The sequence below is a fragment of the Microcebus murinus genome, chromosome 25 (assembly GCF_040939455.1).
Source record: "Microcebus murinus isolate Inina chromosome 25, M.murinus_Inina_mat1.0, whole genome shotgun sequence".
NCBI classification, from domain to species: domain Eukaryota; kingdom Metazoa; phylum Chordata; class Mammalia; order Primates; family Cheirogaleidae; genus Microcebus; species Microcebus murinus.
Window position 1 is genome coordinate 27,842,118 of NC_134128.1, and position 26,982 is coordinate 27,869,099.

Here is a 26,982-nt window from a genome sequence, read left to right on the forward strand (position 1 = left end):
GACCAGACCTTTGGTCTGAGACCTGACAGTCCAGATGGCACGCATGCTGCCCCGTGGCGGCGGTGTCCCCGCTTGGGACAAGAGGAGGCCCCACGGTGCGGGCTGGGGCGGCAGGCACCGCGGCGGGCGCTGAGGGTGGGGGTGATCCGCCGGACGGCCGCCCCGCCGCCGCGCTCCCAGCAAGGGGACAGAGCAACAGGCAAAAAAAAAAAAAAAAAGCCTAGGGCACCCGGGATTCCCAGGCGGTCTCCTATCCAAGTACTAACCAGGCCCGACGCTGCTTAGCTTCTGAGAGCAGACGAGATGGGGCGCGTTCGGGGTGGTGTGGCCGTAGACCGCGGAGGGCGCCCCTGCCCCGCTCAAGAGGCCAGCCTCACCGCGCTTCCCCGCGATAGCGCTGACCCGCGCCGGGCCTGTGGAGTTCGCCGGCCCGGTCGGGCGGACTCCGGAGGACTGAGGTGAGGGACGTGGCGGGGCGGGGTGGGATGGGGGGCTGTCTACACACACACACACACACACACAGACACGATGCGCCTCCACGGCTGGACCCGCCAATGTGGAGACCTTCCAGCCCCCCTCCTCTCCTCACCTCGCCTCCTTCACCTACCCGCCCCCACCCCCAGCGCGCGGCCGCTGACTGCGCACGCGCGCTCACCCTTTGACCCCAGCCAGGGGCCGCCCTCCCGCACAACCCCTGTCAGCTGCGCCCCCGCCCTGTGGGTGGGCTGCCGCCTATTCCCCAGGGCCAGGGCTGGGGCACAGCGCATGGGGGAGGGGAGCGAGTGTAGGGGCGTCTCTCGGGATGTGTCCCATGGCTGGGGTGGGGCGGGGCGGGGTGGTTTGGGGGGCGCTGAAGAAATCAGTCCCCTCCATCTCCTACCTCTGGAAAACCCCCAAGCCCTTGGAGAACTGCCGGCACCGCTCCCGTGGGGGCCGGGACCCTGCTCTGTGTCCTCCCGTGGCCCAGTCCAAGGGGCCTGGGCCTGGCCCGGGGCTGGATTGGACCCCAACCACCCTCGGGTGTGGACTTGCTAAAAGCCGGCGATTAGATATTGGATTCGAGCTTCCTTGAGGTCATTTCACTAATGAAGGCACCGAAAAGAGTTTCCTAATCCATCTGTGAGGGTGGCAACTGAAAGAGAATTTTAAAGCTGACAGAATAGGCGAGGAAAGGCATAGGAGATTTCCACACCCAGTAAGGAAGACTTTCCCGAAATGGAAGAAAGAAACGAGCAAACAGAGACACCGGTAGCCCGCCCGGATCAGAGTCTGCTCCTTAGAGAAAGCACCCTGACCAGGTTCACCCGTGGGTGGGTGGCGAGCCAGTGGCATTCAGAAGCGCGAGGCCCCCAGTCCGTGCAGAAGACACCTGCACTCGGGTGTGTGTGGCGGCAGGATTCCCAAGCAGCTCCAAATGGTAATCCAAAGAGAAGCCAGGGAGTTCCCAAGGCCCCAGGTGTCCTCAGCCCACGACTGGCTGCTGGGGGAATGCGAAGCCCGGCTCCTTGTCTCAGAGCGGGACAACCAGGAGGTGGGACGTACACCCCGGGGTTCCCAGGAGGATCAGGCTGAAGCTGGTACTTGGCCTGAAAATGTCCCCTCGCATGGGCACCCCCTTCCGCTTCCGGCTCCTCTACTCCCGGTGCCCCTCCATCCAGGGGCCAGACTTTAAGAAGTCACCCGCAGGAGAATCCTGGTCCCAAAGGAGCCTTCTGGGGGACCCGTGCTGAGAGAGGGTGTGGGCATGGCCCGCTGGGGCTCTGCCCGGCCCAGGGCTGGGAGATGCCACCTCCCAGCTCCGGGTCCCTGCAGGAAGCGTTGGCAAGCACAGGGCCAGTCCCCCAAAGGCCCAGGTGCAGGGAGCCCAGGCCAAGCAGCCTGTGGAAGAAGCCACATGCCGTGCCACCCCGGGAACACGACTGCAGGTCGCGGCCCCTCCCGCCTCCTCCCCGACATGGCGCAGGGCTCAGAGACACCTGAGACGCTGCTACCAAAGTCCAAAGGGCATCGGTTGCTCCTCCAAAGCACCCGAGCAGACCGCGTTGTCCAGCCAGCCCCTGGGCCTCCCTGGGGTGCCCAGCACAAAAGTGCAGACAACCACCGGACTCGCAATATCAGTTTGAGGATGTTTCTGCCACTCTAAGGACCCGCAGGCCAGCTGGGCCTTCAGGCAGGACAGAGAGCCCCGGAATCCGACGTGGAGAGCTGCGTGGACGTCCCCATCAGGAGGCGGTCCCCACCTCCGAGGCTCTCCCCTTGCGGGGAGCGGCAGCCCCAGGGCCTCAGGGAAGACACCAGGCTGGGCCCCCCGCGGCACAGTGGGGCACGTCCCCGTCCCCGGCAGGGGACTTAGCGATGCCTGCGCCAGACTGCTGCGGCCGCCCTGCTGCCGGGTTCCTGGAGGGCTTCCTGGAAGCAGCGTCCACACCAAGCCCCTGGAAGGCCCAGGCGACGGAGGAGCCGGTCAGGCAGGGGCCGAGGACGGTGACGGGCGGGGAGGAGCGTGTCAGGCAGGGGCAGAGGACGGTGACAGGCCGGGCGGGAAGGAGCCGGTCAGGCAGGGGCCCAGGACAGTGACGGGCCTGGCCGGGGAGGAGCGGAGCGAGTCAGGCAGTGGCCCAGGTGGTGGGCCGGGCGGGGACGAGCCTGTCAGGCAGGGGCAGAGGACGGTGACGGTGACGGTGACGGTGACGGGCCGGGGCGGGAAGGGGCCGGTCAGGCAGGGGCAGGGGCCGAGGACAGTGACGGGCCTGGCGGGGGAGGAGCGCGTCAGGCAGGGGCAGAGGAGACGGGCTGGGTAAGGGGTAGGGTGACAGTTAGGGCACAATTCACAATCGCAAAGATGTGGAAGCGACCCGAGTGCCCATCCATCCAGGAGTGCATTAATAACATGCGGCGCGTGGACACCACGGAGTGCCATTCGGCTGTGAGGAGCAGCGGTGAGAGCGCGCCTCTCGTGTTCTCCTGGCCAGAGCTGGAACCCGTTCCAGTAGGCCAGGTATCCCAAGAACGGACACACGAGCACCACGTGCGCGCGCTCACCGGCAAATTGGTACGAACGGATGGACACCTAAGTGGACAGCGAGGAATCACCTTCATCGGGTGGGTGTCGGGCGGGCGTGGGGAGGGGGTGGGCATACACATGCATTAGGGAGGGGGTGGGTGCGCACCGACTGGGGGATGGGCGCACTTGAAGCTCTGACCAGAGGGGGGAGGCGGGGAAAGAGCAATGCACCCGACCTGAACATTGGTACCCCCACAATACGCTGGGAGAAAATGAGAAATAAATAAGGAGACAGGGGGGAGGGGGGCACGGGCAACACATGTCACCTCAATACTTGTACTCCCATCATCTGCTTGAAAAGAGAGAGAAAAGAAAATGCAATCATAGAGATAAGAGACACTTTCTAAGAAAATGAATCCGAAAAGAAAAGTAAAAGGAGGCCTGTCGAGCAGGTCTGGGTGTGACTCCGGATCCCCCAACCTCCAGTGCCACCACCAGAGATTCCTGCCTGTAGCCCATAGAACCCCAAAAGCAACGGGACGAGTTCTGGTCACATACTCGCTCAAAGTGACATCCTGGAATCCTTCCGGAACTCCCTCCCCTCTCAGACTCTCGAGGTTTCCTCCAGCGTGTCGGTTCCCACAGACCAGACCTTTGGTCTGAGACCTGACAGTCCAGATGGCACGCATGCTGCCCCGTGGCGGCGGTGTCCCCGCTTGGGACAAGAGGAGGCCCCACGGTGCGGGCTGGGGCGGCAGGCACCGTGGCGGGCGCTGAGGGTGGGGGTGATCCGCCGGACGGCCGCCCCGCCGCCGCGCTCCCAGCAAGGGGACAGAGCAACAGGCAAAAAAAAAAAAAAAGCCTAGGGCACCCGGGATTCCCAGGCGGTCTCCCATCCAAGTACTAACCAGGCCCGACGCTGCTTAGCTTCTGAGAGCAGACGAGATGGGGCGCGTTCGGGGTGGTGTGGCCGTAGACCGCGGAGGGCGCCCCTGCCCCGCTCAAGAGGCCAGCCTCACCGCGCTTCCCCGCGATAGCGCTGACCCGCGCCGGGCCTGTGGAGTTCGCCGGCCCGGTCGGGCGGACTCCGGAGGACTGAGGTGAGGGACGTGGCGGGGCGGGGTGGGATGGGGGGCTGTCTACACACACACACACACACACACAGACACGATGCGCCTCCACGGCTGGACCCGCCAAGGTGGAGACCTTCCAGCCCCCCTCCTCTCCTCACCTCGCCTCCTTCACCTACCCGCCCCCACCCCCAGCGCGCGGCCGCTGACTGCGCACGCGCGCTCACCCTTTGACCCCAGCCAGGGGCCGCCCTCCCACACAACCCCTCTCAGCTGCGCCCCCGCCCTGTGGGTGGGCTGCCGCCTATTCCCCAGGGCCAGGGCTGGGGCACAGCGCATGGGGGAGGGGAGCGAGTGTAGGGGCGTCTCTCGGGATGTGTCCCATGGCTGGGGTGGGGCGGGGCGGGGTGGTTTGGGGGGCGCTGAAGAAATCAGTCCCCTCCATCTCCTACCTCTGGAAAACCCCCAAGCCCTTGGAGAACTGCCGGCACCGCTCCCGTGGGGGCCGGGACCCTGCTCTGTGTCCTCCTGTGGCCCAGTCCAAGGGGCCTGGGCCTGGCCCGGGGCTGGATTGGACCCCAACCACCCTCGGGTGTGGACTTGCTAAAAGCCGGCGATTAGATATTGGATTCGAGCTTCCTTGAGGTCATTTCACTAATGAAGGCACTGAAAAGAGTTTCCTAATCCATCTGTGAGGGTGGCAACTGAAAGAGAATTTTAAAGCTGACAGAATAGGCGAGGAAAGGCATAGGAGATTTCCACACCCAGTAAGGAAGACTTTCCCGAAATGGAAGAAAGAAACGAGCAAACAGAGACACCGGTAGCCCGCCCGGATCAGAGTCTGCTCCTTAGAGAAAGCACCCTGACCAGGTTCACCCGTGGGTGGGTGGCGAGCCAGTGGCATTCAGAAGCGCGAGGCCCGCAGTCCGTGCAGAAGACACCTGCACTCGGGTGTGTGTGGCGGCAGGATTCCCAAGCAGCTCCAAATGGTAATCCAAAGAGAAGCCAGGGAGTTCCCAAGGCCCCAGGTGTCCTCAGCCCACGACTGGCTGCTGTGGGAATGCGAAGCCCGGCTCCTTGTCTCAGAGGGGGACAACCAGGAGGTGGGACGTACACCCCGGGGTTCCCAGGAGGATCAGGCTGAAGCTGGTACTTGGCCTGAAAATGTCCCCTCGCATGGGCACCCCCTTCCGCTTCCGGCTCCTCTACTCCCGGAGCCCCTCCATCCAGGGGCCAGACTTTAAGAAGTCACCCGCAGGAGAATCCTGGTCCCAAAGGAGCCTTCTGGGGGACCCGTGCTGAGAGAGGTTGTGGGCATGGCCCGCTGGGGTTCTGCCCGGCCCAGGGCTGGGAGATGCCACCTCCCAGCTCCGGGTCCCTGCAGGAAGCGTTGGCAAGCACAGGGCCAGTCCCCCAAAGGCCCAGGTGCAGGGAGCCCAGGCCAAGCAGCCTGTGGAAGAAGCCACATGCCGTGCCACCCCGGGAACACGACTGCAGGTCGCGGCCCCTCCCGCCTCCTCCCCGACATGGCGCAGGGCTCAGAGACACCTGAGACGCTGCTACCAAAGTCCAAAGGGCATCGGTTGCTCCTCCAAAGCACCCGAGCAGACCGCGTTGTCCAGCCAGCCCCTGGGCCTCCCTGGGGTGCCCAGCACAAAAGTGCAGACAACCACCGGACTCGCAATATCAGTTTGAGGATGTTTCTGCCACTCTAAGGACCCGCAGGCCAGCTGGGCCTTCAGGCAGGACAGAGAGCCCCGGAATCCGACGTGGAGAGCTGCGTGGACGTCCCCATCAGGAGGCGGTCCCCACCTCCGAGGCTCTCCCCTTGCGGGGAGCGGCAGCCCCAGGGCCTCAGGGAAGACACCAGGCTGGGCCCCCCGCGGCACAGCGGGGCACGTCCCCGTCCCCGGCAGGGGACTTAGCGATGCCTGCGCCAGACTGCTGCGGCCGCCCTGCTGCCGGGTTCCTGGAGGGCTTCCTGGAAGCAGCGTCCACACCAAGCCCCTGGAAGGCCCAGGCGACGGAGGAGCCGGTCAGGCAGGGGCCGAGGACGGTGACGGGCGGGGAGGAGCGTGTCAGGCAGGGGCCGAGGACGGTGACAGGCCGGGCGGGAAGGAGCCGGTCAGGCAGGGGCCCAGGACAGTGACGGGCCTGGCCGGGGAGGAGCGGAGCGAGTCAGGCAGTGGCCCAGGTGGTGGGCCGGGCGGGGACGAGCCTGTCAGGCAGGGGCAGAGGACGGTGACGGTGACGGTGACGGTGACGGGCCGGGGCGGGAAGGGGCCGGTCAGGCAGGGGCAGGGGCCGAGGACAGTGACGGGCCTGGCGGGGGAGGAGCGCGTCAGGCAGGGGCAGAGGAGACGGGCTGGGTAAGGGGTAGGGTGACAGTTAGGGCACAATTCACAATCGCAAAGATGTGGAAGCGACCCGAGTGCCCATCCATCCAGGAGTGCATTAATAACATGCGGCGCGTGGACACCACGGAGTGCCATTCGGCTGTGAGGAGCAGCGGTGAGAGCGCGCCTCTCGTGTTCTCCTGGCCAGAGCTGGAACCCGTTCCAGTAGGCCAGGTATCCCAAGAACGGACACACGAGCACCACGTGCGCGCGCTCACCGGCAAATTGGTACGAACGGATGGACACCTAAGTGGACAGCGAGGAATCACCTTCATCGGGTGGGTGTCGGGCGGGCGTGGGGAGGGGGTGGGCATACACATGCATTAGGGAGGGGGTGGGTGCGCACCGACTGGGGGATGGGCGCACTTGAAGCTCTGACCAGAGGGGGGAGGCGGGGAAAGAGCAATGCACCCGACCTGAACATTGGTACCCCCACAATACGCTGGGAGAAAATGAGAAATAAATAAGGAGACAGGGGGGAGGGGGGCACGGGCAACACATGTCACCTCAATACTTGTACTCCCATCATCTGCTTGAAAAGAGAGAGAAAAGAAAATGCAATCATAGAGATAAGAGACACTTTCTAAGAAAATGAATCCGAAAAGAAAAGTAAAAGGAGGCCTGTCGAGCAGGTCTGGGTGTGACTCCGGATCCCCCAACCTCCAGTGCCACCACCAGAGATTCCTGCGTGTAGCCCATAGAACCCCAAAAGCAACGGGACGAGTTCTGGTCACATACTCGCTCAAAGTGACATCCTGGAATCCTTCCGGAACTCCCTCCCCTCTCAGACTCTCGAGGTTTCCTCCAGCGTGTCGGTTCCCACAGACCAGACCTTTGGTCTGAGACCTGACAGTCCAGATGGCACGCATGCTGCCCCGTGGCGGCGGTGTCCCCGCTTGGGACAAGAGGAGGCCCCACGGTGCGGGCTGGGGCGGCAGGCACCGCGGCGGGCGCTGAGGGTGGGGGTGATCCGCCGGACGGCCGCCCCGCCGCCGCGCTCCCAGCAAGGGGACAGAGCAACAGGCAAAAAAAAAAAAAAAAAGCCTAGGGCACCCGGGATTCCCAGGCGGTCTCCTATCCAAGTACTAACCAGGCCCGACGCTGCTTAGCTTCTGAGAGCAGACGAGATGGGGCGCGTTCGGGGTGGTGTGGCCGTAGACCGCGGAGGGCGCCCCTGCCCCGCTCAAGAGGCCAGCCTCACCGCGCTTCCCCGCGATAGCGCTGACCCGCGCCGGGCCTGTGGAGTTCGCCGGCCCGGTCGGGCGGACTCCGGAGGACTGAGGTGAGGGACGTGGCGGGGCGGGGTGGGATGGGGGGCTGTCTACACACACACACACACACACACAGACACGATGCGCCTCCACGGCTGGACCCGCCAATGTGGAGACCTTCCAGCCCCCCTCCTCTCCTCACCTCGCCTCCTTCACCTACCCGCCCCCACCCCCAGCGCGCGGCCGCTGACTGCGCACGCGCGCTCACCCTTTGACCCCAGCCAGGGGCCGCCCTCCCGCACAACCCCTGTCAGCTGCGCCCCCGCCCTGTGGGTGGGCTGCCGCCTATTCCCCAGGGCCAGGGCTGGGGCACAGCGCATGGGGGAGGGGAGCGAGTGTAGGGGCGTCTCTCGGGATGTGTCCCATGGCTGGGGTGGGGCGGGGCGGGGTGGTTTGGGGGGCGCTGAAGAAATCAGTCCCCTCCATCTCCTACCTCTGGAAAACCCCCAAGCCCTTGGAGAACTGCCGGCACCGCTCCCGTGGGGGCCGGGACCCTGCTCTGTGTCCTCCTGTGGCCCAGTCCAAGGGGCCTGGGCCTGGCCCGGGGCTGGATTGGACCCCAACCACCCTCGGGTGTGGACTTGCTAAAAGCCGGCGATTAGATATTGGATTCGAGCTTCCTTGAGGTCATTTCACTAATGAAGGCACCGAAAAGAGTTTCCTAATCCATCTGTGAGGGTGGCAACTGAAAGAGAATTTTAAAGCTGACAGAATAGGCGAGGAAAGGCATAGGAGATTTCCACACCCAGTAAGGAAGACTTTCCCGAAATGGAAGAAAGAAACGAGCAAACAGAGACACCGGTAGCCCGCCCGGATCAGAGTCTGCTCCTTAGAGAAAGCACCCTGACCAGGTTCACCCGTGGGTGGGTGGCGAGCCAGTGGCATTCAGAAGCGCGAGGCCCCCAGTCCGTGCAGAAGACACCTGCACTCGGGTGTGTGTGGCGGCAGGATTCCCAAGCAGCTCCAAATGGTAATCCAAAGAGAAGCCAGGGAGTTCCCAAGGCCCCAGGTGTCCTCAGCCCACGACTGGCTGCTGGGGGAATGCGAAGCCCGGCTCCTTGTCTCAGAGCGGGACAACCAGGAGGTGGGACGTACACCCCGGGGTTCCCAGGAGGATCAGGCTGAAGCTGGTACTTGGCCTGAAAATGTCCCCTCGCATGGGCACCCCCTTCCGCTTCCGGCTCCTCTACTCCCGGTGCCCCTCCATCCAGGGGCCAGACTTTAAGAAGTCACCCGCAGGAGAATCCTGGTCCCAAAGGAGCCTTCTGGGGGACCCGTGCTGAGAGAGGGTGTGGGCATGGCCCGCTGGGGCTCTGCCCGGCCCAGGGCTGGGAGATGCCACCTCCCAGCTCCGGGTCCCTGCAGGAAGCGTTGGCAAGCACAGGGCCAGTCCCCCAAAGGCCCAGGTGCAGGGAGCCCAGGCCAAGCAGCCTGTGGAAGAAGCCACATGCCGTGCCACCCCGGGAACACGACTGCAGGTCGCGGCCCCTCCCGCCTCCTCCCCGACATGGCGCAGGGCTCAGAGACACCTGAGACGCTGCTACCAAAGTCCAAAGGGCATCGGTTGCTCCTCCAAAGCACCCGAGCAGACCGCGTTGTCCAGCCAGCCCCTGGGCCTCCCTGGGGTGCCCAGCACAAAAGTGCAGACAACCACCGGACTCGCAATATCAGTTTGAGGATGTTTCTGCCACTCTAAGGACCCGCAGGCCAGCTGGGCCTTCAGGCAGGACAGAGAGCCCCGGAATCCGACGTGGAGAGCTGCGTGGACGTCCCCATCAGGAGGCGGTCCCCACCTCCGAGGCTCTCCCCTTGCGGGGAGCGGCAGCCCCAGGGCCTCAGGGAAGACACCAGGCTGGGCCCCCCGCGGCACAGCGGGGCACGTCCCCGTCCCCGGCAGGGGACTTAGCGATGCCTGCGCCAGACTGCTGCGGCCGCCCTGCTGCCGGGTTCCTGGAGGGCTTCCTGGAAGCAGCGTCCACACCAAGCCCCTGGAAGGCCCAGGCGACGGAGGAGCCGGTCAGGCAGGGGCCGAGGACGGTGACGGGCGGGGAGGAGCGTGTCAGGCAGGGGCAGAGGACGGTGACAGGCCGGGCGGGAAGGAGCCGGTCAGGCAGGGGCCCAGGACAGTGACGGGCCTGGCCGGGGAGGAGCGGAGCGAGTCAGGCAGTGGCCCAGGTGGTGGGCCGGGCGGGGACGAGCCTGTCAGGCAGGGGCAGAGGACGGTGACGGTGACGGTGACGGTGACGGGCCGGGGCGGGAAGGGGCCGGTCAGGCAGGGGCAGGGGCCGAGGACAGTGACGGGCCTGGCGGGGGAGGAGCGCGTCAGGCAGGGGCAGAGGAGACGGGCTGGGTAAGGGGTAGGGTGACAGTTAGGGCACAATTCACAATCGCAAAGATGTGGAAGCGACCCGAGTGCCCATCCATCCAGGAGTGCATTAATAACATGCGGCGCGTGGACACCACGGAGTGCCATTCGGCTGTGAGGAGCAGCGGTGAGAGCGCGCCTCTCGTGTTCTCCTGGCCAGAGCTGGAACCCGTTCCAGTAGGCCAGGTATCCCAAGAACGGACACACGAGCACCACGTGCGCGCGCTCACCGGCAAATTGGTACGAACGGATGGACACCTAAGTGGACAGCGAGGAATCACCTTCATCGGGTGGGTGTCGGGCGGGCGTGGGGAGGGGGTGGGCATACACATGCATTAGGGAGGGGGTGGGTGCGCACCGACTGGGGGATGGGCGCACTTGAAGCTCTGACCAGAGGGGGGAGGCGGGGAAAGAGCAATGCACCCGACCTGAACATTGGTACCCCCACAATACGCTGGGAGAAAATGAGAAATAAATAAGGAGACAGGGGGGAGGGGGGCACGGGCAACACATGTCACCTCAATACTTGTACTCCCATCATCTGCTTGAAAAGAGAGAGAAAAGAAAATGCAATCATAGAGATAAGAGACACTTTCTAAGAAAATGAATCCGAAAAGAAAAGTAAAAGGAGGCCTGTCGAGCAGGTCTGGGTGTGACTCCGGATCCCCCAACCTCCAGTGCCACCACCAGAGATTCCTGCGTGTAGCCCATAGAACCCCAAAAGCAACGGGACGAGTTCTGGTCACATACTCGCTCAAAGTGACATCCTGGAATCCTTCCGGAACTCCCTCCCCTCTCAGACTCTCGAGGTTTCCTCCAGCGTGTCGGTTCCCACAGACCAGACCTTTGGTCTGAGACCTGACAGTCCAGATGGCACGCATGCTGCCCCGTGGCGGCGGTGTCCCCGCTTGGGACAAGAGGAGGCCCCACGGTGCGGGCTGGGGCGGCAGGCACCGCGGCGGGCGCTGAGGGTGGGGGTGATCCGCCGGACGGCCGCCCCGCCGCCGCGCTCCCAGCAAGGGGACAGAGCAACAGGCAAAAAAAAAAAAAAAGCCTAGGGCACCCGGGATTCCCAGGCGGTCTCCCATCCAAGTACTAACCAGGCCCGACGCTGCTTAGCTTCTGAGAGCAGACGAGATGGGGCGCGTTCGGGGTGGTGTGGCCGTAGACCGCGGAGGGCGCCCCTGCCCCGCTCAAGAGGCCAGCCTCACCGCGCTTCCCCGCGATAGCGCTGACCCGCGCCGGGCCTGTGGAGTTCGCCGGCCCGGTCGGGCGGACTCCGGAGGACTGAGGTGAGGGACGTGGCGGGGCGGGGTGGGATGGGGGGCTGTCTACACACACACACACACACACACAGACACGATGCGCCTCCACGGCTGGACCCGCCAAGGTGGAGACCTTCCAGCCCCCCTCCTCTCCTCACCTCGCCTCCTTCACCTACCCGCCCCCACCCCCAGCGCGCGGCCGCTGACTGCGCACGCGCGCTCACCCTTTGACCCCAGCCAGGGGCCGCCCTCCCACACAACCCCTCTCAGCTGCGCCCCCGCCCTGTGGGTGGGCTGCCGCCTATTCCCCAGGGCCAGGGCTGGGGCACAGCGCATGGGGGAGGGGAGCGAGTGTAGGGGCGTCTCTCGGGATGTGTCCCATGGCTGGGGTGGGGCGGGGCGGGGTGGTTTGGGGGGCGCTGAAGAAATCAGTCCCCTCCATCTCCTACCTCTGGAAAACCCCCAAGCCCTTGGAGAACTGCCGGCACCGCTCCCGTGGGGGCCGGGACCCTGCTCTGTGTCCTCCTGTGGCCCAGTCCAAGGGGCCTGGGCCTGGCCCGGGGCTGGATTGGACCCCAACCACCCTCGGGTGTGGACTTGCTAAAAGCCGGCGATTAGATATTGGATTCGAGCTTCCTTGAGGTCATTTCACTAATGAAGGCACTGAAAAGAGTTTCCTAATCCATCTGTGAGGGTGGCAACTGAAAGAGAATTTTAAAGCTGACAGAATAGGCGAGGAAAGGCATAGGAGATTTCCACACCCAGTAAGGAAGACTTTCCCGAAATGGAAGAAAGAAACGAGCAAACAGAGACACCGGTAGCCCGCCCGGATCAGAGTCTGCTCCTTAGAGAAAGCACCCTGACCAGGTTCACCCGTGGGTGGGTGGCGAGCCAGTGGCATTCAGAAGCGCGAGGCCCGCAGTCCGTGCAGAAGACACCTGCACTCGGGTGTGTGTGGCGGCAGGATTCCCAAGCAGCTCCAAATGGTAATCCAAAGAGAAGCCAGGGAGTTCCCAAGGCCCCAGGTGTCCTCAGCCCACGACTGGCTGCTGTGGGAATGCGAAGCCCGGCTCCTTGTCTCAGAGGGGGACAACCAGGAGGTGGGACGTACACCCCGGGGTTCCCAGGAGGATCAGGCTGAAGCTGGTACTTGGCCTGAAAATGTCCCCTCGCATGGGCACCCCCTTCCGCTTCCGGCTCCTCTACTCCCGGAGCCCCTCCATCCAGGGGCCAGACTTTAAGAAGTCACCCGCAGGAGAATCCTGGTCCCAAAGGAGCCTTCTGGGGGACCCGTGCTGAGAGAGGTTGTGGGCATGGCCCGCTGGGGTTCTGCCCGGCCCAGGGCTGGGAGATGCCACCTCCCAGCTCCGGGTCCCTGCAGGAAGCGTTGGCAAGCACAGGGCCAGTCCCCCAAAGGCCCAGGTGCAGGGAGCCCAGGCCAAGCAGCCTGTGGAAGAAGCCACATGCCGTGCCACCCCGGGAACACGACTGCAGGTCGCGGCCCCTCCCGCCTCCTCCCCGACATGGCGCAGGGCTCAGAGACACCTGAGACGCTGCTACCAAAGTCCAAAGGGCATCGGTTGCTCCTCCAAAGCACCCGAGCAGACCGCGTTGTCCAGCCAGCCCCTGGGCCTCCCTGGGGTGCCCAGCACAAAAGTGCAGACAACCACCGGACTCGCAATATCAGTTTGAGGATGTTTCTGCCACTCTAAGGACCCGCAGGCCAGCTGGGCCTTCAGGCAGGACAGAGAGCCCCGGAATCCGACGTGGAGAGCTGCGTGGACGTCCCCATCAGGAGGCGGTCCCCACCTCCGAGGCTCTCCCCTTGCGGGGAGCGGCAGCCCCAGGGCCTCAGGGAAGACACCAGGCTGGGCCCCCCGCGGCACAGCGGGGCACGTCCCCGTCCCCGGCAGGGGACTTAGCGATGCCTGCGCCAGACTGCTGCGGCCGCCCTGCTGCCGGGTTCCTGGAGGGCTTCCTGGAAGCAGCGTCCACACCAAGCCCCTGGAAGGCCCAGGCGACGGAGGAGCCGGTCAGGCAGGGGCCGAGGACGGTGACGGGCGGGGAGGAGCGTGTCAGGCAGGGGCAGAGGACGGTGACAGGCCGGGCGGGAAGGAGCCGGTCAGGCAGGGGCCCAGGACAGTGACGGGCCTGGCCGGGGAGGAGCGGAGCGAGTCAGGCAGTGGCCCAGGTGGTGGGCCGGGCGGGGACGAGCCTGTCAGGCAGGGGCAGAGGACGGTGACGGTGACGGTGACGGTGACGGGCCGGGGCGGGAAGGGGCCGGTCAGGCAGGGGCAGGGGCCGAGGACAGTGACGGGCCTGGCGGGGGAGGAGCGCGTCAGGCAGGGGCAGAGGAGACGGGCTGGGTAAGGGGTAGGGTGACAGTTAGGGCACAATTCACAATCGCAAAGATGTGGAAGCGACCCGAGTGCCCATCCATCCAGGAGTGCATTAATAACATGCGGCGCGTGGACACCACGGAGTGCCATTCGGCTGTGAGGAGCAGCGGTGAGAGCGCGCCTCTCATGTTCTCCTGGCCAGAGCTGGAACCCGTTCCAGTAGGCCAGGTATCCCAAGAACGGACACACGAGCACCACGTGCGCGCGCTCACCGGCAAATTGGTACGAACGGATGGACACCTAAGTGGACAGCGAGGAATCACCTTCATCGGGTGGGTGTCGGGCGGGCGTGGGGAGGGGGTGGGCATACACATGCATTAGGGAGGGGGTGGGTGCGCACCGACTGGGGGATGGGCGCACTTGAAGCTCTGACCAGAGGGGGGAGGCGGGGAAAGAGCAATGCACCCGACCTGAACATTGGTACCCCCACAATACGCTGGGAGAAAATGAGAAATAAATAAGGAGACAGGGGGGAGGGGGGCACGGGCAACACATGTCACCTCAATACTTGTACTCCCATCATCTGCTTGAAAAGAGAGAGAAAAGAAAATGCAATCATAGAGATAAGAGACACTTTCTAAGAAAATGAATCCGAAAAGAAAAGTAAAAGGAGGCCTGTCGAGCAGGTCTGGGTGTGACTCCGGATCCCCCAACCTCCAGTGCCACCACCAGAGATTCCTGCGTGTAGCCCATAGAACCCCAAAAGCAACGGGACGAGTTCTGGTCACATACTCGCTCAAAGTGACATCCTGGAATCCTTCCGGAACTCCCTCCCCTCTCAGACTCTCGAGGTTTCCTCCAGCGTGTCGGTTCCCACAGACCAGACCTTTGGTCTGAGACCTGACAGTCCAGATGGCACGCATGCTGCCCCGTGGCGGCGGTGTCCCCGCTTGGGACAAGAGGAGGCCCCACGGTGCGGGCTGGGGCGGCAGGCACCGCGGCGGGCGCTGAGGGTGGGGGTGATCCGCCGGACGGCCGCCCCGCCGCCGCGCTCCCAGCAAGGGGACAGAGCAACAGGCAAAAAAAAAAAAAAAAAGCCTAGGGCACCCGGGATTCCCAGGCGGTCTCCTATCCAAGTACTAACCAGGCCCGACGCTGCTTAGCTTCTGAGAGCAGACGAGATGGGGCGCGTTCGGGGTGGTGTGGCCGTAGACCGCGGAGGGCGCCCCTGCCCCGCTCAAGAGGCCAGCCTCACCGCGCTTCCCCGCGATAGCGCTGACCCGCGCCGGGCCTGTGGAGTTCGCCGGCCCGGTCGGGCGGACTCCGGAGGACTGAGGTGAGGGACGTGGCGGGGCGGGGTGGGATGGGGGGCTGTCTACACACACACACACACACACACAGACACGATGCGCCTCCACGGCTGGACCCGCCAATGTGGAGACCTTCCAGCCCCCCTCCTCTCCTCACCTCGCCTCCTTCACCTACCCGCCCCCACCCCCAGCGCGCGGCCGCTGACTGCGCACGCGCGCTCACCCTTTGACCCCAGCCAGGGGCCGCCCTCCCGCACAACCCCTGTCAGCTGCGCCCCCGCCCTGTGGGTGGGCTGCCGCCTATTCCCCAGGGCCAGGGCTGGGGCACAGCGCATGGGGGAGGGGAGCGAGTGTAGGGGCGTCTCTCGGGATGTGTCCCATGGCTGGGGTGGGGCGGGGCGGGGTGGTTTGGGGGGCGCTGAAGAAATCAGTCCCCTCCATCTCCTACCTCTGGAAAACCCCCAAGCCCTTGGAGAACTGCCGGCACCGCTCCCGTGGGGGCCGGGACCCTGCTCTGTGTCCTCCTGTGGCCCAGTCCAAGGGGCCTGGGCCTGGCCCGGGGCTGGATTGGACCCCAACCACCCTCGGGTGTGGACTTGCTAAAAGCCGGCGATTAGATATTGGATTCGAGCTTCCTTGAGGTCATTTCACTAATGAAGGCACCGAAAAGAGTTTCCTAATCCATCTGTGAGGGTGGCAACTGAAAGAGAATTTTAAAGCTGACAGAATAGGCGAGGAAAGGCATAGGAGATTTCCACACCCAGTAAGGAAGACTTTCCCGAAATGGAAGAAAGAAACGAGCAAACAGAGACACCGGTAGCCCGCCCGGATCAGAGTCTGCTCCTTAGAGAAAGCACCCTGACCAGGTTCACCCGTGGGTGGGTGGCGAGCCAGTGGCATTCAGAAGCGCGAGGCCCCCAGTCCGTGCAGAAGACACCTGCACTCGGGTGTGTGTGGCGGCAGGATTCCCAAGCAGCTCCAAATGGTAATCCAAAGAGAAGCCAGGGAGTTCCCAAGGCCCCAGGTGTCCTCAGCCCACGACTGGCTGCTGGGGGAATGCGAAGCCCGGCTCCTTGTCTCAGAGCGGGACAACCAGGAGGTGGGACGTACACCCCGGGGTTCCCAGGAGGATCAGGCTGAAGCTGGTACTTGGCCTGAAAATGTCCCCTCGCATGGGCACCCCCTTCCGCTTCCGGCTCCTCTACTCCCGGTGCCCCTCCATCCAGGGGCCAGACTTTAAGAAGTCACCCGCAGGAGAATCCTGGTCCCAAAGGAGCCTTCTGGGGGACCCGTGCTGAGAGAGGGTGTGGGCATGGCCCGCTGGGGCTCTGCCCGGCCCAGGGCTGGGAGATGCCACCTCCCAGCTCCGGGTCCCTGCAGGAAGCGTTGGCAAGCACAGGGCCAGTCCCCCAAAGGCCCAGGTGCAGGGAGCCCAGGCCAAGCAGCCTGTGGAAGAAGCCACATGCCGTGCCACCCCGGGAACACGACTGCAGGTCGCGGCCCCTCCCGCCTCCTCCCCGACATGGCGCAGGGCTCAGAGACACCTGAGACGCTGCTACCAAAGTCCAAAGGGCATCGGTTGCTCCTCCAAAGCACCCGAGCAGACCGCGTTGTCCAGCCAGCCCCTGGGCCTCCCTGGGGTGCCCAGCACAAAAGTGCAGACAACCACCGGACTCGCAATATCAGTTTGAGGATGTTTCTGCCACTCTAAGGACCCGCAGGCCAGCTGGGCCTTCAGGCAGGACAGAGAGCCCCGGAATCCGACGTGGAGAGCTGCGTGGACGTCCCCATCAGGAGGCGGTCCCCACCTCCGAGGCTCTCCCCTTGCGGGGAGCGGCAGCCCCAGGGCCTCAGGGAAGACACCAGGCTGGGCCCCCCGCGGCACAGCGGGGCACGTCCCCGTCCCCGGCAGGGGACTTAGCGATGCCTGCGCCAGACTGCTGCGGCCGCCCTGCTGCCGGGTTCCTGGAGGGCTTCCTGGAAGCAGCGTCCACACCAAGCCCCTGGAAGGCCCAGGCGACGGAGGAGCCGGTCAGGCAGGGGCCGAGGACGGTGACGGGCGGGGAGGAGCGTGTCAGGCAGGGGCCGAGGACGGTGACAGGCCGGGCGGGAAGGAGCCGGTCAGGCAGGGGCCCAGGACAGTGACGGGCCTGGCCGGGGAGGAGCGGAGCGAGTCAGGCAGTGGCCCAGGTGGTGGGCCGGGCGGGGACGAGCCTGTCAGGCAGGGGCAGAGGACGGTGACGGTGACGGTGACGGTGACGGGCCGGGGCGGGAAGGGGCCGGTCAGGCAGGGGCAGGGGCCGAGGACAGTGACGGGCCTGGCGGGGGAGGAGCGCGTCAGGCAGGGGCAGAGGAGACGGGCTGGGTAAGGGGTAGGGTGACAGTTAGGGCACAATTCACAATCGCAAAGATGTGGAAGCGACCCGAGTGCCCATCCATCCAGGAGTGCATTAATAACATGCGGCGCGTGGACACCACGGAGTGCCATTCGGCTGTGAGGAGCAGCGGTGAGAGCGCGCCTCTCGTGTTCTCCTGGCCAGAGCTGGAACCCGTTCCAGTAGGCCAGGTATCCCAAGAACGGACACACGAGCACCACGTGCGCGCGCTCACCGGCAAATTGGTACGAACGGATGGACACCTAAGTGGACAGCGAGGAATCACCTTCATCGGGTGGGTGTCGGGCGGGCGTGGGGAGGGGGTGGGCATACACATGCATTAGGGAGGGGGTGGGTGCGCACCGACTGGGGGATGGGCGCACTTGAAGCTCTGACCAGAGGGGGGAGGCGGGGAAAGAGCAATGCACCCGACCTGAACATTGGTACCCCCACAATACGCTGGGAGAAAATGAGAAATAAATAAGGAGACAGGGGGGAGGGGGGCACGGGCAACACATGTCACCTCAATACTTGTACTCCCATCATCTGCTTGAAAAGAGAGAGAAAAGAAAATGCAATCATAGAGATAAGAGACACTTTCTAAGAAAATGAATCCGAAAAGAAAAGTAAAAGGAGGCCTGTCGAGCAGGTCTGGGTGTGACTCCGGATCCCCCAACCTCCAGTGCCACCACCAGAGATTCCTGCGTGTAGCCCATAGAACCCCAAAAGCAACGGGACGAGTTCTGGTCACATACTCGCTCAAAGTGACATCCTGGAATCCTTCCGGAACTCCCTCCCCTCTCAGACTCTCGAGGTTTCCTCCAGCGTGTCGGTTCCCACAGACCAGACCTTTGGTCTGAGACCTGACAGTCCAGATGGCACGCATGCTGCCCCGTGGCGGCGGTGTCCCCGCTTGGGACAAGAGGAGGCCCCACGGTGCGGGCTGGGGCGGCAGGCACCGCGGCGGGCGCTGAGGGTGGGGGTGATCCGCCGGACGGCCGCCCCGCCGCCGCGCTCCCAGCAAGGGGACAGAGCAACAGGCAAAAAAAAAAAAAAAAAGCCTAGGGCACCCGGGATTCCCAGGCGGTCTCCTATCCAAGTACTAACCAGGCCCGACGCTGCTTAGCTTCTGAGAGCAGACGAGATGGGGCGCGTTCGGGGTGGTGTGGCCGTAGACCGCGGAGGGCGCCCCTGCCCCGCTCAAGAGGCCAGCCTCACCGCGCTTCCCCGCGATAGCGCTGACCCGCGCCGGGCCTGTGGAGTTCGCCGGCCCGGTCGGGCGGACTCCGGAGGACTGAGGTGAGGGACGTGGCGGGGCGGGGTGGGATGGGGGGCTGTCTACACACACACACACACACACACAGACACGATGCGCCTCCACGGCTGGACCCGCCAAGGTGGAGACCTTCCAGCCCCCCTCCTCTCCTCACCTCGCCTCCTTCACCTACCCGCCCCCACCCCCAGCGCGCGGCCGCTGACTGCGCACGCGCGCTCACCCTTTGACCCCAGCCAGGGGCCGCCCTCCCGCACAACCCCTGTCAGCTGCGCCCCCGCCCTGTGGGTGGGCTGCCGCCTATTCCCCAGGGCCAGGGCTGGGACACAGCGCATGGGGGAGGGGAGCGAGTGTAGGGGCGTCTCTCGGGATGTGTCCCATGGCTGGGGTGGGGCGGGGCGGGGTGGTTTGGGGGGCGCTGAAGAAATCAGTCCCCTCCATCTCCTACCTCTGGAAAACCCCCAAGCCCTTGGAGAACTGCCGGCACCGCTCCCGTGGGGGCCGGGACCCTGCTCTGTGTCCTCCTGTGGCCCAGTCCAAGGGGCCTGGGCCTGGCCCGGGGCTGGATTGGACCCCAACCACCCTCGGGTGTGGACTTGCTAAAAGCCGGCGATTAGATATTGGATTCGAGCTTCCTTGAGGTCATTTCACTAATGAAGGCACTGAAAAGAGTTTCCTAATCCATCTGTGAGGGTGGCAACTGAAAGAGAATTTTAAAGCTGACAGAATAGGCGAGGAAAGGCATAGGAGATTTCCACACCCAGTAAGGAAGACTTTCCCGAAATGGAAGAAAGAAACGAGCAAACAGAGACACCGGTAGCCCGCCCGGATCAGAGTCTGCTCCTTAGAGAAAGCACCCTGACCAGGTTCACCCGTGGGTGGGTGGCGAGCCAGTGGCATTCAGAAGCGCGAGGCCCGCAGTCCGTGCAGAAGACACCTGCACTCGGGTGTGTGTGGCGGCAGGATTCCCAAGCAGCTCCAAATGGTAATCCAAAGAGAAGCCAGGGAGTTCCCAAGGCCCCAGGTGTCCTCAGCCCACGACTGGCTGCTGTGGGAATGCGAAGCCCGGCTCCTTGTCTCAGAGGGGGACAACCAGGAGGTGGGACGTACACCCCGGGGTTCCCAGGAGGATCAGGCTGAAGCTGGTACTTGGCCTGAAAATGTCCCCTCGCATGGGCACCCCCTTCCGCTTCCGGCTCCTCTACTCCCGGAGCCCCTCCATCCAGGGGCCAGACTTTAAGAAGTCACCCGCAGGAGAATCCTGGTCCCAAAGGAGCCTTCTGGGGGACCCGTGCTGAGAGAGGTTGTGGGCATGGCCCGCTGGGGTTCTGCCCGGCCCAGGGCTGGGAGATGCCACCTCCCAGCTCCGGGTCCCTGCAGGAAGCGTTGGCAAGCACAGGGCCAGTCCCCCAAAGGCCCAGGTGCAGGGAGCCCAGGCCAAGCAGCCTGTGGAAGAAGCCACATGCCGTGCCACCCCGGGAACACGACTGCAGGTCGCGGCCCCTCCCGCCTCCTCCCCGACATGGCGCAGGGCTCAGAGACACCTGAGACGCTGCTACCAAAGTCCAAAGGGCATCGGTTGCTCCTCCAAAGCACCCGAGCAGACCGCGTTGTCCAGCCAGCCCCTGGGCCTCCCTGGGGTGCCCAGCACAAAAGTGCAGACAACCACCGGACTCGCAATATCAGTTTGAGGATGTTTCTGCCACTCTAAGGACCCGCAGGCCAGCTGGGCCTTCAGGCAGGACAGAGAGCCCCGGAATCCGACGTGGAGAGCTGCGTGGACGTCCCCATCAGGAGGCGGTCCCCACCTCCGAGGCTCTCCCCTTGCGGGGAGCGGCAGCCCCAGGGCCTCAGGGAAGACACCAGGCTGGGCCCCCCGCGGCACAGCGGGGCACGTCCCCGTCCCCGGCAGGGGACTTAGCGATGCCTGCGCCAGACTGCTGCGGCCGCCCTGCTGCCGGGTTCCTGGAGGGCTTCCTGGAAGCAGCGTCCACACCAAGCCCCTGGAAGGCCCAGGCGACGGAGGAGCCGGTCAGGCAGGGGCCGAGGACGGTGACGGGCGGGGAGGAGCGTGTCAGGCAGGGGCCGAGGACGGTGACAGGCCGGGCGGGAAGGAGCCGGTCAGGCAGGGGCCCAGGACAGTGACGGGCCTGGCCGGGGAGGAGCGGAGCGAGTCAGGCAGTGGCCCAGGTGGTGGGCCGGGCGGGGACGAGCCTGTCAGGCAGGGGCAGAGGACGGTGACGGTGACGGTGACGGTGACGGGCCGGGGCGGGAAGGGGCCGGTCAGGCAGGGGCAGGGGCCGAGGACAGTGACGGGCCTGGCGGGGGAGGAGCGCGTCAGGCAGGGGCAGAGGAGACGGGCTGGGTAAGGGGTAGGGTGACAGTTAGGGCACAATTCACAATCGCAAAGATGTGGAAGCGACCCGAGTGCCCATCCATCCAGGAGTGCATTAATAACATGCGGCGCGTGGACACCACGGAGTGCCATTCGGCTGTGAGGAGCAGCGGTGAGAGCGCGCCTCTCGTGTTCTCCTGGCCAGAGCTGGAACCCGTTCCAGTAGGCCAGGTATCCCAAGAACGGACACACGAGCACCACGTGCGCGCGCTCACCGGCAAATTGGTACGAACGGATGGACACCTAAGTGGACAGCGAGGAATCACCTTCATCGGGTGGGTGTCGGGCGGGCGTGGGGAGGGGGTGGGCATACACATGCATTAGGGAGGGGGTGGGTGCGCACCGACTGGGGGATGGGCGCACTTGAAGCTCTGACCAGAGGGGGGAGGCGGGGAAAGAGCAATGCACCCGACCTGAACATTGGTACCCCCACAATACGCTGGGAGAAAATGAGAAATAAATAAGGAGACAGGGGGGAGGGGGGCACGGGCAACACATGTCACCTCAATACTTGTACTCCCATCATCTGCTTGAAAAGAGAGAGAAAAGAAAATGCAATCATAGAGATAAGAGACACTTTCTAAGAAAATGAATCCGAAAAGAAAAGTAAAAGGAGGCCTGTCGAGCAGGTCTGGGTGTGACTCCGGATCCCCCAACCTCCAGTGCCACCACCAGAGATTCCTGCGTGTAGCCCATAGAACCCCAAAAGCAACGGGACGAGTTCTGGTCACATACTCGCTCAAAGTGACATCCTGGAATCCTTCCGGAACTCCCTCCCCTCTCAGACTCTCGAGGTTTCCTCCAGCGTGTCGGTTCCCACAGACCAGACCTTTGGTCTGAGACCTGACAGTCCAGATGGCACGCATGCTGCCCCGTGGCGGCGGTGTCCCCGCTTGGGACAAGAGGAGGCCCCACGGTGCGGGCTGGGGCGGCAGGCACCGCGGCGGGCGCTGAGGGTGGGGGTGATCCGCCGGACGGCCGCCCCGCCGCCGCGCTCCCAGCAAGGGGACAGAGCAACAGGCAAAAAAAAAAAAAAAAAGCCTAGGGCACCCGGGATTCCCAGGCGGTCTCCTATCCAAGTACTAACCAGGCCCGACGCTGCTTAGCTTCTGAGAGCAGACGAGATGGGGCGCGTTCGGGGTGGTGTGGCCGTAGACCGCGGAGGGCGCCCCTGCCCCGCTCAAGAGGCCAGCCTCACCGCGCTTCCCCGCGATAGCGCTGACCCGCGCCGGGCCTGTGGAGTTCGCCGGCCCGGTCGGGCGGACTCCGGAGGACTGAGGTGAGGGACGTGGCGGGGCGGGGTGGGATGGGGGGCTGTCTACACACACACACACACACACACAGACACGATGCGCCTCCACGGCTGGACCCGCCAAGGTGGAGACCTTCCAGCCCCCCTCCTCTCCTCACCTCGCCTCCTTCACCTACCCGCCCCCACCCCCAGCGCGCGGCCGCTGACTGCGCACGCGCGCTCACCCTTTGACCCCAGCCAGGGGCCGCCCTCCCGCACAACCCCTGTCAGCTGCGCCCCCGCCCTGTGGGTGGGCTGCCGCCTATTCCCCAGGGCCAGGGCTGGGACACAGCGCATGGGGGAGGGGAGCGAGTGTAGGGGCGTCTCTCGGGATGTGTCCCATGGCTGGGGTGGGGCGGGGCGGGGTGGTTTGGGGGGCGCTGAAGAAATCAGTCCCCTCCATCTCCTACCTCTGGAAAACCCCCAAGCCCTTGGAGAACTGCCGGCACCGCTCCCGTGGGGGCCGGGACCCTGCTCTGTGTCCTCCTGTGGCCCAGTCCAAGGGGCCTGGGCCTGGCCCGGGGCTGGATTGGACCCCAACCACCCTCGGGTGTGGACTTGCTAAAAGCCGGCGATTAGATATTGGATTCGAGCTTCCTTGAGGTCATTTCACTAATGAAGGCACTGAAAAGAGTTTCCTAATCCATCTGTGAGGGTGGCAACTGAAAGAGAATTTTAAAGCTGACAGAATAGGCGAGGAAAGGCATAGGAGATTTCCACACCCAGTAAGGAAGACTTTCCCGAAATGGAAGAAAGAAACGAGCAAACAGAGACACCGGTAGCCCGCCCGGATCAGAGTCTGCTCCTTAGAGAAAGCACCCTGACCAGGTTCACCCGTGGGTGGGTGGCGAGCCAGTGGCATTCAGAAGCGCGAGGCCCGCAGTCCGTGCAGAAGACACCTGCACTCGGGTGTGTGTGGCGGCAGGATTCCCAAGCAGCTCCAAATGGTAATCCAAAGAGAAGCCAGGGAGTTCCCAAGGCCCCAGGTGTCCTCAGCCCACGACTGGCTGCTGTGGGAATGCGAAGCCCGGCTCCTTGTCTCAGAGGGGGACAACCAGGAGGTGGGACGTACACCCCGGGGTTCCCAGGAGGATCAGGCTGAAGCTGGTACTTGGCCTGAAAATGTCCCCTCGCATGGGCACCCCCTTCCGCTTCCGGCTCCTCTACTCCCGGAGCCCCTCCATCCAGGGGCCAGACTTTAAGAAGTCACCCGCAGGAGAATCCTGGTCCCAAAGGAGCCTTCTGGGGGACCCGTGCTGAGAGAGGTTGTGGGCATGGCCCGCTGGGGTTCTGCCCGGCCCAGGGCTGGGAGATGCCACCTCCCAGCTCCGGGTCCCTGCAGGAAGCGTTGGCAAGCACAGGGCCAGTCCCCCAAAGGCCCAGGTGCAGGGAGCCCAGGCCAAGCAGCCTGTGGAAGAAGCCACATGCCGTGCCACCCCGGGAACACGACTGCAGGTCGCGGCCCCTCCCGCCTCCTCCCCGACATGGCGCAGGGCTCAGAGACACCTGAGACGCTGCTACCAAAGTCCAAAGGGCATCGGTTGCTCCTCCAAAGCACCCGAGCAGACCGCGTTGTCCAGCCAGCCCCTGGGCCTCCCTGGGGTGCCCAGCACAAAAGTGCAGACAACCACCGGACTCGCAATATCAGTTTGAGGATGTTTCTGCCACTCTAAGGACCCGCAGGCCAGCTGGGCCTTCAGGCAGGACAGAGAGCCCCGGAATCCGACGTGGAGAGCTGCGTGGACGTCCCCATCAGGAGGCGGTCCCCACCTCCGAGGCTCTCCCCTTGCGGGGAGCGGCAGCCCCAGGGCCTCAGGGAAGACACCAGGCTGGGCCCCCCGCGGCACAGCGGGGCACGTCCCCGTCCCCGGCAGGGGACTTAGCGATGCCTGCGCCAGACTGCTGCGGCCGCCCTGCTGCCGGGTTCCTGGAGGGCTTCCTGGAAGCAGCGTCCACACCAAGCCCCTGGAAGGCCCAGGCGACGGAGGAGCCGGTCAGGCAGGGGCCGAGGACGGTGACGGGCGGGGAGGAGCGTGTCAGGCAGGGGCCGAGGACGGTGACAGGCCGGGCGGGAAGGAGCCGGTCAGGCAGGGGCCCAGGACAGTGACGGGCCTGGCCGGGGAGGAGCGGAGCGAGTCAGGCAGTGGCCCAGGTGGTGGGCCGGGCGGGGACGAGCCTGTCAGGCAGGGGCAGAGGACGGTGACGGTGACGGTGACGGTGACGGGCCGGGGCGGGAAGGGGCCGGTCAGGCAGGGGCAGGGGCCGAGGACAGTGACGGGCCTGGCGGGGGAGGAGCGCGTCAGGCAGGGGCAGAGGAGACGGGCTGGGTAAGGGGTAGGGTGACAGTTAGGGCACAATTCACAATCGCAAAGATGTGGAAGCGACCCGAGTGCCCATCCATCCAGGAGTGCATTAATAACATGCGGCGCGTGGACACCACGGAGTGCCATTCGGCTGTGAGGAGCAGCGGTGAGAGCGCGCCTCTCGTGTTCTCCTGGCCAGAGCTGGAACCCGTTCCAGTAGGCCAGGTATCCCAAGAACGGACACACGAGCACCACGTGCGCGCGCTCACCGGCAAATTGGTACGAACGGATGGACACCTAAGTGGACAGCGAGGAATCACCTTCATCGGGTGGGTGTCGGGCGGGCGTGGGGAGGGGGTGGGCATACACATGCATTAGGGAGGGGGTGGGTGCGCACCGACTGGGGGATGGGCGCACTTGAAGCTCTGACCAGAGGGGGGAGGCGGGGAAAGAGCAATGCACCCGACCTGAACATTGGTACCCCCACAATACGCTGGGAGAAAATGAGAAATAAATAAGGAGACAGGGGGGAGGGGGGCACGGGCAACACATGTCACCTCAATACTTGTACTCCCATCATCTGCTTGAAAAGAGAGAGAAAAGAAAATGCAATCATAGAGATAAGAGACACTTTCTAAGAAAATGAATCCGAAAAGAAAAGTAAAAGGAGGCCTGTCGAGCAGGTCTGGGTGTGACTCCGGATCCCCCAACCTCCAGTGCCACCACCAGAGATTCCTGCGTGTAGCCCATAGAACCCCAAAAGCAACGGGACGAGTTCTGGTCACATACTCGCTCAAAGTGACATCCTGGAATCCTTCCGGAACTCCCTCCCCTCTCAGACTCTCGAGGTTTCCTCCAGCGTGTCGGTTCCCACAGACCAGACCTTTGGTCTGAGACCTGACAGTCCAGATGGCACGCATGCTGCCCCGTGGCGGCGGTGTCCCGGCTTGGGACAAGAGGAGGCCCCACGGTGCGGGCTGGGGCGGCAGGCACCGCGGCGGGCGCTGAGGGTGGGGGTGATCCGCCGGACGGCCGCCCCGCCGCCGCGCTCCCAGCAAGGGGACAGAGCAACAGGCAAAAAAAAAAAAAAAAAGCCTAGGGCACCCGGGATTCCCAGGCGGTCTCCTATCCAAGTACTAACCAGGCCCGACGCTGCTTAGCTTCTGAGAGCAGACGAGATGGGGCGCGTTCGGGGTGGTGTGGCCGTAGACCGCGGAGGGCGCCCCTGCCCCGCTCAAGAGGCCAGCCTCACCGCGCTTCCCCGCGATAGCGCTGACCCGCGCCGGGCCTGTGGAGTTCGCCGGCCCGGTCGGGCGGACTCCGGAGGACTGAGGTGAGGGACGTGGCGGGGCGGGGTGGGATGGGGGGCTGTCTACACACACACACACACACACACAGACACGATGCGCCTCCACGGCTGGACCCGCCAAGGTGGAGACCTTCCAGCCCCCCTCCTCTCCTCACCTCGCCTCCTTCACCTACCCGCCCCCACCCCCAGCGCGCGGCCGCTGACTGCGCACGCGCGCTCACCCTTTGACCCCAGCCAGGGGCCGCCCTCCCGCACAACCCCTGTCAGCTGCGCCCCCGCCCTGTGGGTGGGCTGCCGCCTATTCCCCAGGGCCAGGGCTGGGACACAGCGCATGGGGGAGGGGAGCGAGTGTAGGGGCGTCTCTCGGGATGTGTCCCATGGCTGGGGTGGGGCGGGGCGGGGTGGTTTGGGGGGCGCTGAAGAAATCAGTCCCCTCCATCTCCTACCTCTGGAAAACCCCCAAGCCCTTGGAGAACTGCCGGCACCGCTCCCGTGGGGGCCGGGACCCTGCTCTGTGTCCTCCTGTGGCCCAGTCCAAGGGGCCTGGGCCTGGCCCGGGGCTGGATTGGACCCCAACCACCCTCGGGTGTGGACTTGCTAAAAGCCGGCGATTAGATATTGGATTCGAGCTTCCTTGAGGTCATTTCACTAATGAAGGCACTGAAAAGAGTTTCCTAATCCATCTGTGAGGGTGGCAACTGAAAGAGAATTTTAAAGCTGACAGAATAGGCGAGGAAAGGCATAGGAGATTTCCACACCCAGTAAGGAAGACTTTCCCGAAATGGAAGAAAGAAACGAGCAAACAGAGACACCGGTAGCCCGCCCGGATCAGAGTCTGCTCCTTAGAGAAAGCACCCTGACCAGGTTCACCCGTGGGTGGGTGGCGAGCCAGTGGCATTCAGAAGCGCGAGGCCCGCAGTCCGTGCAGAAGACACCTGCACTCGGGTGTGTGTGGCGGCAGGATTCCCAAGCAGCTCCAAATGGTAATCCAAAGAGAAGCCAGGGAGTTCCCAAGG

The 26,982-nt window shown here is 64.4% G+C and overlaps 8 pseudogenes; all 8 read right to left on the bottom strand.

The window, feature by feature from the left end:
* Window positions 1–217: 217 nt before the first annotated feature.
* On the bottom strand, window positions 218–336 carry LOC142864627 (uncharacterized; annotated as a pseudogene).
* A 3,527-nt stretch (window positions 337–3,863) lies between these two features.
* LOC142864544 (uncharacterized) lies at window positions 3,864–3,982 on the bottom strand (annotated as a pseudogene).
* A 3,529-nt stretch (window positions 3,983–7,511) lies between these two features.
* Window positions 7,512–7,630, bottom strand: LOC142864628 (uncharacterized; annotated as a pseudogene).
* A 3,527-nt stretch (window positions 7,631–11,157) lies between these two features.
* Window positions 11,158–11,276, bottom strand: LOC142864545 (uncharacterized; annotated as a pseudogene).
* A 3,529-nt stretch (window positions 11,277–14,805) lies between these two features.
* On the bottom strand, window positions 14,806–14,924 carry LOC142864629 (uncharacterized; annotated as a pseudogene).
* Window positions 14,925–18,453: 3,529 nt separating this feature from the next.
* Window positions 18,454–18,572, bottom strand: LOC142864630 (uncharacterized; annotated as a pseudogene).
* Window positions 18,573–22,101: 3,529 nt separating this feature from the next.
* LOC142864631 (uncharacterized) lies at window positions 22,102–22,220 on the bottom strand (annotated as a pseudogene).
* A 3,529-nt stretch (window positions 22,221–25,749) lies between these two features.
* On the bottom strand, window positions 25,750–25,868 carry LOC142864633 (uncharacterized; annotated as a pseudogene).
* Between the last annotated feature and the right edge of the window lie 1,114 nt (window positions 25,869–26,982).